Source organism: Equus przewalskii, chromosome 14, assembly GCF_037783145.1.
Source record: "Equus przewalskii isolate Varuska chromosome 14, EquPr2, whole genome shotgun sequence".
NCBI classification, from domain to species: Eukaryota; Metazoa; Chordata; class Mammalia; order Perissodactyla; family Equidae; genus Equus; species Equus przewalskii.
Window position 1 is genome coordinate 70,829,850 of NC_091844.1, and position 16,364 is coordinate 70,846,213.

The 16,364-nt window shown below is 36.3% G+C and overlaps 1 protein-coding gene across 25 annotated transcripts in view; it reads right to left on the reverse strand.

Moving 5' to 3' along the window:
* NCOA1 (nuclear receptor coactivator 1) overlaps nt 1-16,364 on the reverse strand; it is a 251,118-nt gene that overhangs the window by 191,910 nt on the left and 42,844 nt on the right. For all 25 annotated transcript variants that reach the window (XM_070573176.1, XM_070573179.1, XM_070573170.1 and 22 more), the window contains exon 2: nt 6,779-6,914. The gene's annotated coding sequence lies outside the window, so the exon portion shown is untranslated. The remainder of the gene's footprint in view (nt 1-6,778; nt 6,915-16,364) is intronic.

The following is a 16,364-nucleotide window of genomic DNA, read 5'->3' on the forward strand; positions in this document are numbered from 1 at the left end:
CAGCCCAGGGTTTTGCTGGTTGGGATCCTGGGCGTGCACATGGCATGGCTCATCAAGCCATGCTGATGCGGTGTCCCACATGCCACAACTAGAAGGACCCACAACTAAGAATATACAACTATGTACCAGGCAGCTTTGGGGAGAAAAAAGAAATAAATAAAATCTTTAAAAAGAAAAAAGTTAAAGAAAAAAGAACAATTCTTAAACAAATTTATGAAGTAGTTGTCTCAAACCAAACCAGGCATATTTACTAGATACATATTATGTGTTAAGCAGTGTGCTGAGTGCTTTGCCTAATTACCTCATGTAACTTACGTAAAGTCAGGTGGGAAGTAATTATACAATATGTGGGGGGGTTGGGGATAGTAAGGAGTAATTTTATCCAAGAGTCACAAAGAAATTCAGCAAGCAGGACCAATAAAATCAGCAGGTAAGCGAAAGTAAAATGAGCCATGAATAGGCTGCTTACAGATCAGGAGGTAAATATAATTAAAAAAAAAAAGACCACCGGAAGCTGTTACAATACACTTTATTCTTTGATTTCTGGCTACACACTAACTAAATTAATTCTTAGTCTCTTAGTGAGTAGCCTGTATTTGTAAAGGAGTAAACTCAATTGATTCTGGATTCCCTAAGTATTACGACGATTTCCAAAATCAAAATTACAAATGAAAACTGGTATTTAAAAGTTTAACTTGTTAGCACACTAAAACAAACAAAAGAAACAAAAGGTGTAAGGATTAGAGTAGAGGGATGTATAAGGGGAGATACAAAAACCAGAGAAACATAGACTCTAGAGCTAGAACACCTGGATTCAAATCCCAGCTCTATGACATGCCAGTGAAGTAACCTCAGGCAAGTTACATCTACTTCACTGGAGCTCTTGCCAGGATCTAATGGGCTAATACATATAAGTGCTTAGAAGAGAGCCTGGTAAATACTAAGCACTATATAGTAAAACTGTCCTTTGTAGGCAATATGATTTTCCATATAGAAAACCCAATAGACTCAAGGAATTATTAGAAATGAGAATTCAGCAGGTTGCTAAATACACATAATTCACTTGTATTCTTATAAGACAACAAAGAGAAAAAGTAAATTTCAAAAAAGCTGAGAGAATTACATCACCACCACCACAAGCACCTTGCTTAAGCAATGATCAACTCATAGCCAATCTTGTTTCATCCCCACCCACAGCCTCCCATCTACTCCAGATAATAATGAAGCAAATCCCAGATATATCCTTGCATCCATCTACATTTCAATATGTAGATTCTATCTCTAAAAGATAATGACTCTTTTTTAATGTAACTACATACTGTTATCACACCTAAAAATTAACAATAAATTATTAATATCAGATTCCAGTGTTCAATTTTCCCTGATTATTTCATAAATATTTATTAAAATCTCAACCCAAATAATGTCCAAACACTGCTATTAATCTAAAGTTTCCTCCATCTCTCTTTTTATTCCTCCTTATAACTTATTTGTTGAAAAAACCAAGTTGTGTGTCCCAAGGACCCCTCCACAGCCTAGATTTTGCTGACTGCATCCCACGGTATCATTTCACATGTTTGTCTTCTGTTTCCTGTAAAATGGAAGTTAGAGCTAGGCTTGATCAGATTCAGGTTCAAGCTCAATTTTTTGGCAAAGATACCTCATAGATAGTGTTGTGAACTTTCATTAAGAAAAACCTAATATCTGCTTATTTCTCTGTGATGTCAGCAGCCACAGATGATCTTTGCTTAGGTCCAGGAATTCATTAAAAAATTGTGATGTTCTATTTACCACTCCTTCATCTATTAACTAAAATACCCCTGAGAAAATAAACTTCCCCTCCTCAACTATTTAGTTACCTTCAGGTACAGTTGGTTCCTTAGCATACTCCAAAGAAAACACATGAGTTTTCTGTAAGTATCATTATGAACTCATGGATGTAAATGTATTTTACGTGATTGATTATAATGCATCTATGCTTACTGATGCTCAAATTGTCTCATCTTTGGCCAGGCAGAGCCTATTCAATTAAGCACCTCAGCTGTTTTGCCACAACCCTATTAGTGTTTGATAACTTCCTTGCAAGATGTTCAGGGCCCCAGGTCCAGAATTAGCTTTAGCTTTCAGTCAGTTTCCATATTCAGCTAGTTTCTTTCTTATTCTTTATTTCTACTAAATTAAAAATTCCTAATTCTTAATTATAAATCAGCTGTGTTATACATTCTGGATATTAGGATGGAATATGGACCCAGAAATTACCGCAAGATTTTTCACTGAAGTCTACTTTCAGCATTCCATTGAATGCTGTAAAAAAGCAAACTCACTCAAAAGTGGAAGTTAAATGCTTCAATTTGAGCGATTAGAGCAAAAAGATTCCTAATCTATTCTCTGCTTGCTTTTTGGCTCTAGAAAGTATTTCTCCATGTTATATTTCAAAATTTGGGGGACCGGCCCCGTGGCGGAGTGGTTGGGTTCGCACGCTCTGCTGCAGGCGGCCCAGCGTTTCATTGGTTCGGAGCCTGGGCGCGGACACGGCGCCACTCATCCAGCCACGCTGAGGCGGCATCTCACATGCCACAAGTGGAAGGACCCACAACTAAGAATATACAACTATGTACCAGGGGGCTTTGGGGAGAAAAAGGAAAAAATTTAAAAAAAAATCTTTAAAAAAAAAAATTTGGATGTGGTTTTTAAATATACACAATAAAAATTCACTTTTTTTCTTTCATAAATGAATAAAATCATCAAGCGTGGGGAAATAGACAAACTCTTAGAGACTGAATCATTTTGTACCATAATTCAGACATAAAATCCTCATATCTCATCCTTAATTTAAAACTCATGATATAGCGAATATGAAGCTATAAATTCTATTTGAAATACTAAATATATTTGCTAAGTAATGTCCCCTGGAAACAACAGAAATGGTATTATCAGTAGTAAAGAAATATTTATCTCATTTTACTAAAAAACTAATTAAACATAAAGCCGTGTCACCCTACAGAGGTGGCACAGATCACTGTGGAAAAGCAGAACGCTATACTTGCTGACCATTTCTCCAAAAAACTCTAAAAAGACATGGCTTTAGAGGCCAAAAATTGCTTACATCCACAATTTTTACTATTTCCTTCAACACAAAGTAACAATCAGAAATCACATTACTGAATGCCAATTCTTCTCTCTGAAAAAAAGTGAGATATGAACTGATATCCTGGTGTAATTTCTTTTACTCACAGATCAAGTGCACCCTTTCCTGCAGCTAAAGTTGTTGGGCTCTGATCAGGGGAACCCATGCCACTTTTCCAGGCAACAACAGCTTAAAAAAACATCCAACCACCACCACCAGCAACAACAATAAACAAAATAACAGCAAAAAGCTCTTCCGTGGTAGTGCGGATTTTTCAGTGATAAATAGTAATACTCTTATATGAAGTGCTGGTATGTCCTCTGCACATCAGTGCTTTCATCCAACTGAAAAACAAAATATCTGCTAGCACGCACACATGACAGTAATTGCTTTTCCAGATGGTATGCCTTTGATAAGGGATTTTTGCCAAAAGCTCATTTTACTTTCTCTCCAAGCATAATATTTGTCATTAACTTTGAAACTGGTTTTACAAGCTTCTCAGTAGTAGTGTGAGTTGATCTGTTCTTTGCTATGAGAAGGATAACTGTGAATGGTAACAACAGTAGTGTGGTCTTGTCTTTAACAACAATATTCATTAATTTCACACTGAAAGCATTATTTTATACAATTTTATACACATTTCACTTTTCATAACAAGTCTAAATTAATTATTATAGAGAAGGAAACTGAGACAGAAATATTAATTCAATTCCCCAGGGTAGCATGAAAGTTGAAGAGCCAAAACTTGTGCTCTTTCCATCATACCACAGAGAAAACTATAGCAAGGGAATACCTAGTCCTTTAATATACTTTGCTAAAATCTGTTTTTGAATGTTTTCTTGAGTCCAAATGAAATTTTTTTTTTCTTCTCTTTTTTGGTGAGGAAGATTGGCCCTGAGCTAACATCTGTGCCAATCTTCCTCAGTTTTGTATATGGGATGCTGCCACAGCATGGTTTGATGAGCGGTATGTAGGTCCATGCCCAGGATCCAAACCCATGAATCCTGGGCCACTGAAGCAGAGTGTACAAACTTAACCACTATGCCACCAGGCCAGCCCTGCAAATGAAACATTTTTAAAAGGTACCACTTTAACTTAATGTAAACTGTAATCCAAGATATAACCTTACAAATGTTCTAGGGCCTTAATTCACATACTGACTTTGTTCTGATACCCCCCCCCCCCAAAAAAAACTAAATCCCACAATCTCAAAATCTAAAGTCCTCTGAAAAAAATTACAAGAAAATACTGTTGGGTGCCAGCCCCATAGCACGGTGGTTAAGTTCAGCATGCTCTGCTTCAGCAGCCTGGACCTACACTACTCAATAGCCATGTTGTGGCGGCAACCCACAAATAAAGTAAAGGAAGATTGGCACAGATGTTAGCTCAGGGTTAATCTTCCTTAAGCAAAAAGAGGAAGACTGGCAACAGATGTCAGCTCAGGACGAATCTTCCTCAACAACAATAAAAAAAGAAAATATTTTGAAAAGGTATTATATAAAACTACTGAGCAAAAGTTTGTGAAATTTTCACTTTTCTTCATTTTCAAAAGAGAAAATGACCAATATTAATAGGAGATATCACTCTGTGAAAGCTTGCAAAAGAGTGGGGACATAAAAGAAATGGACTAATTAGAAATCCCTAATTTAAAGATTTAAGCTACCTGATTTTCGCTATTTGGGACTTCTACAAGTAGAATCATAAATAGTTAACAACCACAACCAATTAGTTAGCAAATTCGATTGATCAGAACCTCCTACTCCCTAATCTTAACTTTTGTTAAGATCTGAATACAGAATTTGTATATTATCTAGGAAGGAACTCTAAACTCTGATTTTATGTGCTCAATTTACGATTGCTTTTAAATGGTTTTCAGATGAAAGTCTTTAGCCTCCCTGACCCTTGAGTAAACATTCTGAATGATACTGTCCTCCACTTCATTCACAATGAAGTTACAGAATAATTTATGCTCTTCCACATATCTAGAATCATTCTTTGCAAAGCCTGGACATTCAATTAATATTGTTACATGAAAGTAAGAAAGAAAGGTATCTAAAAAAAAGAAAATGGTTCTGGCAATAAGACAATTATATATTTAGTCATTACCATTTGATCCAAAATGACACCAAAAACTTTCCGAAAAGTACAATACATCTGATAGCTGCCAGAGAAGCTTTACAACTTCTCATCAAAGCAACCTAATTCCTTTTTATCTGCTATTCGATTCAAGGTAACTTTTCTTTGGCAAAAATTGCTCAGTTACACCAACCCCTTCTAAGAGGTAATCCATTTATTTTAACTGAGGCAGTCAGGATTTTCCAGTATCACGGATTCTTATTATTTTAGAATTTATTGCTTTACATATTCTTATTCCAAAACAGAACAAAATGAAATTAATGACCTTAGTAATAAGTCATAGGTTTTTCTCAGATTTTCACCTTCTCTGTATTCCAGCAAGATTAATTTACAAACCTCTAGCAAGAGAACCAACCAACTTTGACCTGTTCCCTACAATAATTATCTTTCTATACTTTCTGCCTATTTGGAAAAATATAATTAAAGAAAAAATATTTCGTTTTTAAATAAACATCTAACTAACTGTACCCTGTTTGGAATTTACATGTAGTTTAGAAAAATAGCACTATGCTTGTTTCTGTTGATACTACATTTCCGTTGATTGTTTTCAATTGTCTTACATAGTCTTTAAAGTGGGGATCCACCCCGTGATTTGGAAGTGTCACTGGATTCTTTAATCATATATCTTCCTTTTCTGGTCCAAGTGAAACCACCCCATGATTTGGAAGTGTCACTGGATTCTTTAATCATATATCTTCCTTTTCTGGTCCAAGTGAAACCAATCCATCAGATCCCAAAGGTCTACAGGGACAGTCGACAGGGAGTAAAAGTGACACTTCTTGGTAAATACAAAACCCTTAATAATAAGTTTAGGAGAACAGGAGAGAAAAGTTTCCAAATCAATCTAAAGAACAATCACCAGGATCTCTTATATCAGGTGGGTGGACTCTGTCAACAGTGCTGAATTCAGTTGCTCATCTCAGAGGGTCATGACATAGATAAAATAATTATTAAATTGACATTTATTTATTCCAGTTCTTCTAACATAGTTTACTGAGTCTTAATCTTCACTCACCATAATTCTTATAGTTGACATGCTTTCCTAATTATTAGGATTACCTCTTTTTTTTTTAAAGATTGGCACCTGAGCTAACATCTGTTGCCCATCTTTTTTTTCTTTTTTCCCTTCTTCTCCCAAAGCCCCCGAGGACATAGTTGTATATTCTAGTTGTGAGTGCCTCTGGTTGTGCTATGTGGAACACCGCATCAGCATGGCCTGATGAGCAGTACCATGTCCACACCCAGGATCGGAACCAGTGAAACCCTGGGCCACCAAAGCAGAGCACGCAAACTTAACTACTCAGCCACAGGGCCAGCCCCAGATTACCTCCTTTTAAGATCTGGATCTTTTCTCAGTTTTTGTGGGTAGTGGGTGGGCGAGGAGGGTGAACTCTTCTCTAAAAACTAACCATTCTAACATAAAAAGTTTTAAACTTATGAAATCTATATATAGAAACCAATGCTAAAAAATGACTGCCAAGGAGTCAAAGTAAAGTAAAATTGTGCCTCAAATACCTTAGAATAAGTAGAAATTCTAAATGTCGGTGTCTTCATTTGGAAGCAAAGATTCCTACTGCATGATCTTGCTTGATGGTCCTTGATTTTATCATCAGAGCCAGTTCCAGTTACATTTCCATTAGTATGGATAGATCTAAAGTAGGAGAAAGAAGATACATTTAGTCCACTGAAAACACTACAAATTTTAGATACTGTGACACATCATTGTTTCTCTGAGCAAAGATTCTCACACAGATGCTTTAGTTGTTCAAGAAATGCCAATTCCCATTCGTGTCCCTACTTTAGATTTTAAAAATTGAAATTAAAGATTAAAAGTATAATAAATAAAGTTGATAACAGGTACTTAATTATTAGCTTTAAAAAAGTTCAGATCCCCAAAGGAGGTATGCAGCAAATTGGGCTTTGCATTGGTATTCTAAGGAGGCAAGGGGCCTGTAACTATTAGCTCACTCATCAGAGCTGCTGAAGTCACCCCAGCAGCAGTGGCCTCAGTACCCAGTTTCAGGTAAAATGGAACAGTAGGAAGAAACAGAATTCTCAGCAAAAGATACTTCTATGATAAGGAAGTGCCCAATATGATGACTACCATTCATTCCTGGGTCACTGTCAGTGGGATATTACAAGTTGGATTTTACTAAATTAATAGTAGTGCTCTATCTGCCCATTCTACCTCAAAGCTAACTCCAAACAGTGGGGATTTGGCAGACATCAGAGAATTCTTAAGAAATGTAAGCCCTATTGGCTTTCACTATTTAAAGTTTAATTGCTTTAGGCTTTACCACCCAGGGTTAAGCTTTTTACTTAACCCTTAAATATTCCCTTTAGATCACAAAGACACAGTGGATCAGACTCTAGAGATAACCATTATACCACAGGTCAATTCAGGAATCGTGCTAGTTAATTCTACCTGAGGCTCCCACTCCTGTCACCCTTGGGCTTTATTCCAAACACAAGCCATACTGACCAACTATCCTCTCTCCTATGTTCATGCCTACAGTGTTCCTTCTCTATGCTTTCTTACCCACTCCATGGGTTCCCCCACTGCTGCCCTTCCTTGTAACCTTTTCCACAGAGACTTCTGGAAACCCCTTTTACATAGTAAAACAAATCACCTCTACATCCTCAACCTCATCACTGAACACTCCTTTCAACCACTGGGCCAAATCTGGCTCTTGAAAAGAACCCTATAGAGTGAAGGCCAAGGCAGTAGGGGTCAACTCTCTCCACAGCGACATCGCCAGACCCAAACTCACAAACAATCCCCTTCCTTCTCTCAGGCTCATGCCATCTGGATATCCTACCCTCTTCTTCTCTTTGCCATTCAATATCCCACTCTATTTTTTCTAATTTGGGTCCAGACTCAATCCCTCAGGTATACTCTACCTACCCTTTCATCTCTCCAGTTGCTGTGCTATCACCAGTCTCAAAATCTTGGTTGTCACCCCAGCTATAAATCCATCTGGTATGTTACTTTCTTCCTTCCACTTCACCACCCTCAAATTCCTAATCCTGCATCAATCCCAATCACACACAGAGAAAAATCAAAAGCAAGTGAGGTCTTCAAATTCAGTTAGACACTGAATGCTATCCAGTAATTCTTTTACATGTTGTTAATTAGATCCTTCTCCCAAAACTCACACTGTCTTTGTTTCCAAATTTTTGCCACTCTCCCTCTTCCAGCCCCGTGGGGAGTAGGATGGGAGAGTAGTTTCTTCATGTTTTTCTTGACCGTTTGTGTAGGTTGTTCATATTGTGAAAATATCATTTCTTTTACTCACTTTTAACATTTTCTCAGTCTATCGCTGGCTTTTAATACTGAAGTTTTTATTTTTAGGTGGCTAGATTTGTCCATCATTGCCTTTTTCATTTCTTTTATTATTTCTCTGCTTAGAAATTTCTCCCCCTTCAATAATAGCAGGTACATACTCTGACTTTAACTTTTCTGTGGACTAGTTGTTTGAGTACTTCATTCCAAATGATGTATGGAATGAGATTTGACTCTAAACTGAACTATGTTCCAAATTGCCAGTTTTCCTCGCAACATTAAGTAGTTCTCATCGTTCTATGGTTTATTAAGTTTCTTCTTAATATATTTCACTTATTTGCCTACAATAAGGTTGATTTCTGAGCTATACTCTGTTTAAGTAATATAATTATTGATTCTTTATATGTTTTAATTGTGATAAAAATATTCTTTGGTATTCTCATCTCCTTATTCTCCCTGACCAGAGTCAGATACACTTTATCAGTTTGTAAAGATAACCCTGGTGATTTCATGACTAAGAAATGGTGGCCCAGTCTATTCTTTGAGTGCTGTGTATTTCTCTTATAGTTGTTGCCTACACACAATGCTCCTTTCTGCTTTTAGTGATCACCCATAATATTACTGGGTCTAGAACCAAAACCTTTCTAATCGGGCTAGAAAGCCACCCGTTTTATATACTTATTCACCTGAAGACAGATTCATAAAACCTTGTTTGTTGCAACTTTCCATGCTTTGTATTTACTTTTTCACTGGTAAAATCTGGTTTACATAAAACAAAGTTATCTCACACACAAGTTGTACAAAATAAAACTTGTGTATGCCAACATTTTTTTATCAGCTCTTTAGTATTTTTCAGATCCTTTTAAGATCCAGAGTTGCATTTATTTTTTACTTTTTTTGAACACGTACTACATTCACATGAATGAAGAAATCAAAATGATGTAAAAGGAACATACATTTGAGAAGTTTCATTCCTATACCATCCACATGCAGCTCACATTGCCCTTGCTTACACAGGTCATCACTTTTATTAGTTTCTTGTATATCGTTTCAGCAACTCTGTATGCAAATACACCTAACTACAAATATAGTCTTATTCCTCCTGCCTTTTTATATAAAATGTTCAGTTTTGCACCTTACTTTTTTTCACTCAGTACAGCCTGCAGATTTTCCATGTTAGTACATGTTTCTTCATTGTTTTTTAAAGCCTCATGATAGTTCATGGTGTGAATATATACTCATTTGTGTAACAAAGCCCCTATTTTTAAGAAATTAGATTCTATGAATTTAAGTCTTATTTCTGAAAGTAATTTATTACAAGAGCAACAACTATACAAACTAAAAAGTACAGGAACCTATGTGGGGTGATTTCACAAGTTTTTATTCCATTAATAAATATAAGTTCTCTTATGCATTGCTTTATCGTTTATCTCGAGTTTATTCTATGATCCTATCTAAAATCTATCAGATCTCCAGTTTATTCTATGATCCTATCTAAAATCCATCAGCCATTATAGTCATAATCTCTGAAAGTAGAACAATAGCCCTCAGGGTGAGAGGCCTCCAGTTCAACCTCACAGAGGGTTTCAATGGGCCTGTAAAAATGAAATACAGTTGTACCAGAGCCAAGACAGTTGTGCAAGAAATGTTCCATTCTACTTAGCGGGATCAGGAAAGGCTTCAAAGAGGAGGTAGCCGTTTGTGTTCAATCCTAAATGAAGTGCTCAAGAGGCAGATGAAGGTAAGAGAAAACTTAAAGAGGGATCAAAATAAACAGCAGTTTGAAATAGCATACCTTGTCAAGAACTCTTAAGTAGTTCCACTTCCACTTAGAATGCAGAAAGCCACAAAAGAATGTTGTTCCCACCCTAATGAGACAAAAGCCAGATCCATAAAATCGAAACTTCTCTTGAGCCTAACAAAGAGTTGAGGTTAGAAGGCAACCAAGTAAATTTGATTCCAAAGAGGAACAAGTTCCTCCAAGGAGAAATCATACACACAAATTGTTTTACCTTTGGCAGGTCACAGAAAAAGAAGTGGCCACCATACAAGCGCATAAGAAACACTCAGCTACGATTTTAACAAATTCTTAAAGACCAAGTAGAGATTAGTGTATCAGTTAGGAATAGTTGGGGACCCTAGACACAAGGAGAGTTTACACTCAATTGCAAGTTCTTCTACATGCCTCAACCAGATGCTCACAAGAAAGATCAGAGGTAGGACAGGAAAGCAGAGAGAGCCCTGCATCATTGGGGCAAGAGTGCAAGAGCTGACAAGCATAGGCCTGAAGCCCTGCCTGATTCCCCAGCCTTTCTCCCACACAGAGCAAAAGCCTTGAGCCACTAGGGAAAGGACAGAAAACCTTCTTACCCCAGGGTCCAGGAAAAAACCCACTGCTTCAGAGGAAAAGAGAAACAAACTGCCTCTGCCTCTAGGGGAGGGGGAGAAAACACTCTCAAGCCCCCAGACACAGGCAAAAATATACTGATGCTAGGAGAGGACAGAGGCAAAAAAAACCCTCTGCCACTATGGGGGAGAGGAAGAAAGAAAAGGTCTTGGGCAAAGGATCCTGCACCAATATCAAGAAGAGATCTACTACCACTAGGGGAGGGACAGGATATTGCTAGCCAAGACCCAACAAAAATATACAACAGAGTTTGACTGCCACAACAAAGAGAGCAGAAAAGCTGAGAAGGCCCTACTACCAGTGCCCAGAAACATAGGGCCTGACCAGGATTGAGTCTGGACTGGAACAAAAGAGAAGCCTGCCCTGCCCCACAAGCATAGCATTGAGTAACAAGCAACAATAGTCTATCATTGGGAAAGGGACAATAACATGAAGAGAAATCTCTCTGTTGCACAAATGTGCAAAGACTGTTGAAAGATGAGGGCAGTTCAGAAACACAAAGAAAATCCTGTAGTACCACATGCCACACTCTAAACACAAGGGAACAGCAGCTAACTGCTGGAGAAATCTGAAGCCTGTGGTGCAGTGAAGGTAATGATGGCAACAAAATCAAAACCCAGCTCAATTCATGATTAGATTGACTCAACCTCCAACACAAACAGCCTGACAGAAGAGGATCACTTCAACCTCTCCTATTCTTCTGCATCCAATGGTGAGCCATTAAATCAAAAATTATGAGGTATGCACAAAAGCAAGAAAAAATTACCCTTTGTCAAGATATAATGCAATCAGCAGTATCAGAAATGCTTCAGATATTGAAACTATGAGACATTTTAAAATAATATAAATATGTTAAATGACCTAATAGAAAAGGCGGACAACATGCTTAAAGAGATGGAAAATCTCAGCAGTGAAAAGGAAACTTTAAAAAAGTAAAGGCTGGAAACAACAAAAAAAATATATTAGAGAAGAAAAATTCCTTTGACAGGTTCAACATCAGTCTGGACATAGCTGAGGAAAGAATTAGTGAACTTGATGACAAGTCAACAGAAATAATCCAAAATGAAACCATAGCTTAAAAGAACGGGGGAAAACACAGTTTAGAGCATCCAAGAGCTATGGAATTATATAAAAATGTCTAACATCCATTGAACTGGAGCCCCAAGAGAATAAAACAAATACAATGAGATACAAGACATACATGAAGAGATAATGGCCAAGAATTTTCCTAAATGGATCCAAGACAACAAACCAAAGATCAAAAAATCCCAGAGAATCCCAATCATGATAAATATCAAAATGCACACAAATAAACATACATGGATATATCATAGTCAGACTGCATAAAAACAAAGATAAAAATCTCAAAGGCAGAGAGAACAAAGAAACATTATATACAAACAACAAAGATTAAAATTTCCTGCTCTTCAGGAAATTACACAAGCCAAAAGACGATACTGAGTATACATCTTTCAGGTACTGAAAGGAAAAAGAGCTGAACACAGAATTCTACAACCAGTTAAAATATTTTTCAAAAATGAAGGAAGAAAGAAAGATTTTTGAAGAATAAAACCTGAGAGAATTCACTGCCTTCAGACACCAGAAATGTTAAAGGAAGTTCTTTAGGCAGGAGTGAAAATTTGGATCTACAAAAAAGAAATGAAGAGCATTAGAAAGAGAAGGTAAATATAAAAAACTATTTCTTTTCTTATTTTTATTCATTTTAGAAGGTTAAACACCAACTAAAGCAAAAAATAATGTATTGTGGAGTTAATAACATATATAGAAGTATACATGTATAAAATACATATATACCATAACCTAGAGCAACCACTAATATTATGTGTGTGTGTGTGTGTATATGTATGCATGTGTTTGTGTACATATATATGTGTACATATATAGAATAAGCCAAGTGTTAGATAAAATGGAATTATGAAAGATAATTAATTTAATACAAGGGAGAAAAACAAGAAAAATAAACAAAAAAAATTTAAAAATAGTAAACGAACAGCAAGGTGGTAGATTTAAATCCAAACTTATCAATGATTATATTAAATAGAAATTATCCAAGCACTCAACTAAAAGGTAGAGATTATCAGATCAAATTAAAAAAACAAGGTCCAACTATATGCTATCCACAAGCCCTTTACTTTAAATACAAAGACAAAGAAAGGTTAAAAGTAAAAGGATAGAAAGGAAAGATAGCATGGCTATATTAATATCTGACAAAGCAGACCTCAGAACAAGGAACATTATCAGGGACAAAGAGAGACACAATATAATGATAAAGGATCAATTCATCAAGAAGGCATAGCAATCCTATATGTGTTTTCACCTAACAACACAGTTTCAAAACAAATGAAACAAAAACTTAAAAAACTGTAAGGAGATTAGACAAACCCACAATTACAGTCATAGACATTAATACTCCTTTGTTATTAACCAACAGAACGAGAAGACAGAAAAAAAAGACTTGACAACACTATCAACTGACTTGACCTAACTGGACATTTATAGAACATTCTACACTACAAGAGGAGACTATACATTCTTCTCAAGGGCACACAGAATATTCACCAAGAAAGACCGTATTGTGGGCCATAAAACAAACCTCAAGATCATTAAAAGAATTAAAATCAAATAACGTATTTTCTCTGACCAAAACAGAATTAAATTAGAATCAATAACTGAAAGATTAAGAATTACCAAAGATTAGGGGCCGGCCCCGTTGCCAAGAGGTTAAGTTCTCGTGCTCTGCTTTGGTGGCCCAGGGTTTGGCCAGTTCGGATCCTGAGCACGGACATGGCACCACTCATCAGGCCATGCTGGGGCAGCGTCCCACATGCCACAACTAGAAGGACCCATAACTAAAAATATGCAACTATGTGTCAGGGGGCTTTGGGGAGAAAAAGGAAAAATAAAATCTTTAAAAAAAAAGAATTACCAAAGATTAGAAATTAAACAACACATTTCTAAATACTCCAAAGGTCAAAAAGTAAGAGATATTAGAAAATATTTATTTTTTTTTTAAGATTGGCACCTCAGCTAACAACTGTTGCCAATCTTTTTTTTTTTTTTCCTGCTTTTTCTCCCTATTCCTCCCAGTACATGGTTGTATATTTTAGTTGTGGGTCCTTCTAGTTGTGGCATGTGGGATGCCGCCTCAGCATGGCTTGATGAGTGGTGCCATGTCTGAGCCCAGGATTCAAACTGGCGAAACCCGGGGCCGCCGAAGCAGAGCGCGTGAACTGAACCACTCGGCCACGGGGCCAGCCCCTAGAAAATATTCTTAATTGAATGAAAAATAAAACAACATATCAAACTCTGTGGGAGACCACTAAGTAGTTCTTAGAAATTTATAGCATTAAATGCTTATATTAGAAAAAAAGAAAAGTCTTGAATCAATAATCTAAGCCTCCATCTTAAAGAAGTAGAAAAAGGAGAGCAAATTAAACACAAAGCAATCAGAAGGAAAGAATAAAATTGAAAACAAAAAAAATAGAAAAAATCTATGAACCCGAAATATAGCTCTTTGGAAAGTTCTATAAAATTGAATAAACTTCCGGCCAGAGTGATCAAAAAAAAAGGAGAGAAGCCACAAGTTACCTATATCAGGTATGAAAAGGGGATATCACTAGAAATCTTATAGATATTAAAAGGATAATAAGAGAATATTATGAACAACTTTATGGCAATATATTCTACAACTTCGATAAAATGTACCAAGTTCTTGAAAGTTTGAAGACAAATCGCCAAGTTCACTCAAGAAATTAGATAACAAGAATAATAGCTCTTGGTATATTAAGGAAATTCAGTTCGTATTTTTAAATCTTCCCATGAAGAAAGTTCCATGGCTAATGACTTCCTTGGTAAATTCTACCAAACACCTAAGGAAGAAATCATACCAATGCCATATAACATATACTCTTCCAGAAATAAATGAGAAAACACTTCCCAATTCATTTTATGAGGACAGCATTACTCTGATAGAAAAATCAGACCAAAAAAAAAACCTGTAAGAAAAATAAACTACAAACCCATACTCTTTCCTGAACATAGAGACAAATGTCTTAATCAAATCTTAGAAGAATGAATCCAGCAATATATAAAGAGGGTACATGCCATCCTCTCTCCTTCCAGTGCTCTAAGCAGACAACACTTCTACTGCTATTCTTCACGGCCAATTTTTCAGGACTCGGTGGCCTGGTCCTTGACTCCTAGACTCAGTCTGGAAGCTCTGCTGAAATCTGTCCACTGTGGGCGACCTTGCTGGTATTTGAAATACTGATGGCATAGCTTTCAGCATCACAGCAACACACAGACGCCATAGTGTGACAATTGACAGACAAGTGGTGTGGTTTCCTGACAGGGAAACAAACCTAGGCCACAGCAGTGAGAGCACCGAGTCTTAACCACTAGACCACCAGGGCTGGCTCATATCAAGAGACTAAAACATAAACGATCATCTTGCTAGATGAAAAAAAGATTAGAAAAAAACCACGGCCATTCATGAGTCAAAACTCTCAGAAAACTAGAAACAGCAGAGAACATCCTCAGCCTAGGACATAAATCCACAGCTACTATCATACATAATCATGAAAGACTGAATGCTTTCCCTCTAAGGTCAGGAACAAGGCAATAACATCTGCACTCTCCACTTCTATTCAACACTGTACTGTATTGCCAGTACAATAACGAAAGAAAACAAAATAAAACCCTAGAGATGAAAAAAAAAAAACTGTCTTTTTTCACAGGTGACAGGATTGTATATAGAAAAAAACAAAGAATCCACTACTAAAATTAATAAGTGAATTTAGCAAAATTGCAGGATACAAGGTCAACATACAAAATTCAATTGTACTTCTATATGGTAGCAATTAATAAATAGAAATTAACAAAAGAGTAGCAGTTACATTTGCATCAAAAAAGAAATACTTAGGGTAAATACAACAAAATAAAAGGAAGATCCATGTGCTAAAAATACAAAATACCAAGTGAGAAGTCAAAGACCTCAATAAACAGATACATACTGTTTTCAAAGATCAGATCAATCAATATTGTTAAGATATCAATTCTCCCCAAATAATTTACAGATTTAGTGTAAATTCCAATTAAAATCCCATCAGACTTTTTTGTAAAAACTGACAAGCTTACTCTAAAGTTTATATGGAAATGTACAGAACCTAGAATACTCAAAACAATTTTGAAAAAGAAGAATAAAGTTGGAAAATTTAAACTACCTCATTTCGACTTTTATAAAGCTATAGTTATGAAGGCACTATAATTCTAGCATAAAGATAAACATACAGATCAATGGAACAGAAGAGACAGTCCAGAAATAGATCTACATATTTATGGTCAAATGATTTTCAACAAAAGTACCAAGGTAATTCAATGCAAAAAGAACT